We start from the raw sequence: 4749 nt of genomic DNA, 5'->3' as shown, positions 1-4749 counted from the left end.
ATAAAAACAAAATTTGACCATTTCCTAAAAAGCCGAACCTTCACAGGAAAAACATTGTAAATGTCATCTTCACCACATTTTGTTATGAAGTTTCAAATGTAAAAATRTTGTCTCACRTRTCTCATAAAAACAACCTTATTTTATATGATTCCAAGTCTTTCTCCATATATAAATGAAGTAACCATTAAAGATAATCATATTCCATGTTCTTTACAAAAATTAAAGAAAAATAAAAATAAAATTGAAAATCCCAATGTTAGGTGGCATTTGCATTTAGCAATTTTATATGAAGGGGAGATTCCTGAATTTATCAAAATCTTAAGAGCCAACCCACGGATAGAAGGTTTGACCGGTCAAAACATGAAATTGCAGTACCTGTCTTCGCTGCCCCCACTCTACTCTTCCCAACTACCCTCCACATTTTAAATAAATCACAACGTTGGTTCCTATGATTTACACCAAACTAACGCCCTCACTTGATTATCGCAATGGATTGGATTTTTTAAAGTGCATTCGTTTAATTTTAAGGGTGCTTTAAAATATTTTAAAAATCAAGTTTCTAATATGTATCAAGATTCGGTGAAATTCCGGTGGAATGGTGTAGGCTCGCTATTGACGACTATCCAAAGATAACACCTTTTGGTAACGGAGGAGACCTGTCTTCATCAAGTGAAAGAACACTAAGTAAGCTACATCGAGATGTTGACGACTAAATCATCCATGACATACAACCCTTGGTAATTACTCTTATTGAGGCAAAAATAAGAACATCAAAACTCTTTACTTAGTCAATCCCAGGTTACAAGATGAGAACATCAAAACTCGTCACTTGCCTAAAATCAAAGGTTTTAAAGCGAAAACATCAAAACTCCTTAGTTTGTCCCAAACCATTGATATCAAGAAGAGAACCTCAAAACTTCTCTCTTGTCACAACCAAAAAGGGGCCAAGCTGAGAACATTAGAAAACTCCTCACTTGATTTGACCCTACGGCTCCAAAACGAGAACATCAAAACTCYTCGCTTGGCAAAACACGACTGGCACATATGCATATGGATCAAATGCATTACATTCTAAATTACATGATTTTAAATGAATGACCAACACCATTCAAAATATGTAATTCTCAAATAAAAAATTGCAATAAATGCATATCACGTCCTAAGCTCAACATAGAGCAGATAAAATTGAACAAATGTACTCACGACTCATCTAAGTCAAAATCGAGCCAATAACTCAATAATTCAATTGACTATTCAATAAAAGTCAGTATAAACMGATAAAATACAATTATCCATAGTTTATACAACTTATGCTCAAAAGTTGTGAATACCCTTATTATCGGTTTAAAGGTTAGGCAAAATTCGAAAACACACTGTAACTTCAATTAAACATTTCCAAATAAGTAACGACACTCAAAATATGCTTAGCAACTCAACTATTGACATTTTCCGAATGATATATAAAATTAAAATACCAAAAGTGTATAAACCACAAATATCCCATAAGAGGAATAAATCATCAAGAGAACACTCTTATGATTTATTTATCAAAATACTCGAATATCCCAATTACATGCATATTTCAGGATTTATTAACCAAATGTACCAAATATGCAAAACTCACCAAATAACCAACATACTTGATAAATATCAAGTGAAACATATTAATACTTCAGAATTGAAATTTTGGCATGTACACAATTTTTACAAAGCAACTTGAATTCACATTGCTAGATTTATGCTAAATATAGGTTTTACCATAAATCTTGAGCTTTCTTTACTGTAGACTTGAAATCCCCAAGTTAGACTTTAGATCCAAGATTCAAGGGTCTCAAGAATACTTCATTTACTCGCAAACACAAACAAAGAAAACCCAAGAGGAAATGAGAGTTGTTGGTGAAAATGGTTTAAAGCCTAGATTCAAGAGATGGGAGCTAGATTTTACCTTTAGCTTCTAGGAACTTAAAACCACGAGCAAGTCGTCAAGATCCTTGAGAAAATCGGACCAAAATGGTTTTTAGGAGAAAACCCAAAAACCAAGGTCAACAATGGTCAAAAAGAGATGGCGAAAATGAAAATCTTGAGCTCCACCCAAAAAAACTTGAATCTCTAGTTCCAAATCTCTAAAATTCTCAAGAAGGTTTCGATCTGGTGGATTAAATATGCGTGGACCTGAAATAAGAGAGAAGATAATAAGTTGGTGAAATAAATGAGAAAAAAGGAGAAATTTTCGAATTTAAAGAGCTGCAGGTCCAATTTTGTCCCCTTCACAGGCGTGAAAAAATGCTGCCAAAAATCTTTCTTCCTACCTTAATTGCCATGAAGGGGACCTTTCACGGGCTTGATGAAAAGTTTCCCAAAAATGAGTTTCCATATCTTTTTAGCACCAAGCCTAACCACTTCAAGATATCAATTGAAATTTATTTTAAATTCAAAGATACATTTAACACCTAAAATTATACGTACAAAAAATACGGGTTTTTTGCAGCAAGCCCTTGTTTTCAATAGAGTGCATGCCTCCAGAGCCTTCAACTCTTCCTTCAGACTAGCGATTTCATCGTTCACTGTCACCAAAGATGACCTAAGGGCCCTAGCCTCTTTTTCACTCTTAGCTAGAGCAACCTTAGTTCCCTATGTAGGAATGCATTGTCTATATCCACTTGATGGATTTAGTTCTTCTTAGTTGCAATTGCAAGCAAACTTCACACTATAACTAACTTGGCTACTACAACAAATTCTCGTGGAAGTCGATCCCTTCTATTTGTGTGAACCCTCTTGCCATGAGGCATGCCTTGAATTGCTCAAATTCCCTAGTGGGCTTGTACCTGATTTTATAAATCCACTTTGAATCAATCCACATAGTTGTTGTCGTTTAACACATTGTTTATGTGCATTTGTCGAGGATAATCCGATGCATGAATATAGTAGGGAGAGTTTTGGTCTACCGATGGCATGGAAGAAGTTTATGCCGATGCGTCCTCTTGGGTCATGGTCATCCCTGTCCTCTTTTGGTTTAAGGTTGGCTACTAATTTTTTGCATGTGTTTGCGGGATCCTATGTTTCGGCTTTGATACCATGTAAATTTATGTATTGTAGAGCACTTCAATATAACCACAAGGGTGGTGGCGGTTGGCAAAAGGCCTAGGTGGATGTGATTGAATATCCCATATTCCCTAGGTTCAAGTCCATGAGCTAGCATCGTGTGCTTGGGCTTAGTCTCAGACAACCGCAATTTTCCAAGACGTAGTCTAGGAAATTTCCTTGATGAACCTTCCCAAAACAATTTCAATAGTTCTCATTGATATCATGGGTATTTATACAACATCAAAACAAGTTTTAATAACAAAGCTAAGAGGTTGTTTTTTTTGTCTCTTAAGGGTCTCTGTCTAGTTTGTTGGTTCACCACTCAAACAGGAAGGACTCGATGAATTTTGAAAGCTTTTGCCAATAAGACGAACGTTGATGTGTAATTCTCATTGAAGTTGTTGTTCATGTGTTAGGTTCATTGATCTGAATGGAAGCTGTTAACTGAATTTTGTGTTGCTACCATGATAAACGAGAATTTGAGTTAATCTTATTTTAGGTAGACTTTCATTGGGATTAGTTGAATGGTGAATTGGGACAAGTGAATGCAGTATTAATAAACTTTGATGTGATCAGATTGGTTTTAATTCAGTGTTGTTATCGTTGTTGTTCATTTGCATGACAATCATATGATATTACATTACTTGAGATAATACTTGAAAAGTTATAACGGGCAAAGTCATCTGTTTATTTGTAATCTATATTCGTAAAGTTATATCTATGTAAGGTAATTCATTAACTTTTAACACTTATAGAACAATCATATTTTATTCAGATATAAATCATAAAAAAAGTTAAAATGGTAAACTTTTTGTTATTTAGACTTTCCTACCAAACATTATTTTTCATTTGACATTAAATCATATAGAGTTTCTTAATCATTYTGATCACTTAATTATTATGAAACAAATCATTTAGCATCTACGAAACAACTTCTAAATAAACGAGACAAAGAAGATTAAGAATAATTGCGAAAGGAAAAACTGAAGTGCAGTAGGAGTAGGATTCTTGGGTTCTTTTAGGCGCCGTTTGGTTAGGATTTGAAGGGATGTGGATATGAATTTTATTCCAATCATAGGTTTGGATTGAAGGATTGCTTGGATTTGAAATCCCGAGATTTCATTGAAGTCCCACAAACATACTAAAGATTTCAAATCTTTCTACGAAATCTAAATCACTTGAAATCGTTCCATGAAACCAAACACCACCTTAGTATTTTAAGTGATTGCCTAAGATTTGTATATAATACTATATTAAAATATGTTAAAAACATACATTTTGTAATAATCAATTAAACAAAAGTAATTTAATTACATTTAATTTTTTTTTTTGTAAATTACATATAAAGAATGAAATTCAATTCAATTCCTAATCTTACAAACCAAACATACCAAGTATTTTAAATCCTCCAATTATAAGGCTTCATTTGTTTTTCCAAAACAAATTTCTTATTAGCCTCTTGTGTCTGATTCGTTAAGAGGTAGAGTTATTCAGACTATTTGTTTTTTTCAATTTTTCAGAGACACTTAAGTCTTATTGTTCTCTTATCTGGTCATAGATAAACCAACCTCTTATTTGCCTCTTGTCTTTCTCCAAATCCTCAACAACGACGTTTCTCATTCAATTAACCTTAATTAATCATTTCTCTCAATTGATTCTTACTAA

The 4749-nt window shown here is 33.5% G+C and overlaps 1 long non-coding RNA gene across 1 annotated transcript; it reads right to left on the bottom strand.

Moving 5' to 3' along the window:
* Window positions 1-722: 722 nt before the first annotated feature.
* On the bottom strand, window positions 723-2171 carry LOC112514914. The gene is made up of 2 exons (XR_003069445.1): window positions 1946-2171; window positions 723-1035 (listed from the first exon to the last, which is right to left on the bottom strand). It is a non-coding gene; the product is annotated as an uncharacterized LOC112514914 (long non-coding RNA).
* Between the last annotated feature and the right edge of the window lie 2578 nt (window positions 2172-4749).

This window comes from Cynara cardunculus (assembly GCF_001531365.2).
Source record: "Cynara cardunculus var. scolymus isolate 2C chromosome LG 6, CcrdV1, whole genome shotgun sequence".
Taxonomy (NCBI): domain Eukaryota; kingdom Viridiplantae; phylum Streptophyta; class Magnoliopsida; order Asterales; family Asteraceae; genus Cynara; species Cynara cardunculus.
Note: the sequence above shows the minus strand (reverse complement) of the source record. Positions and strands in the feature narration are given on the sequence as shown.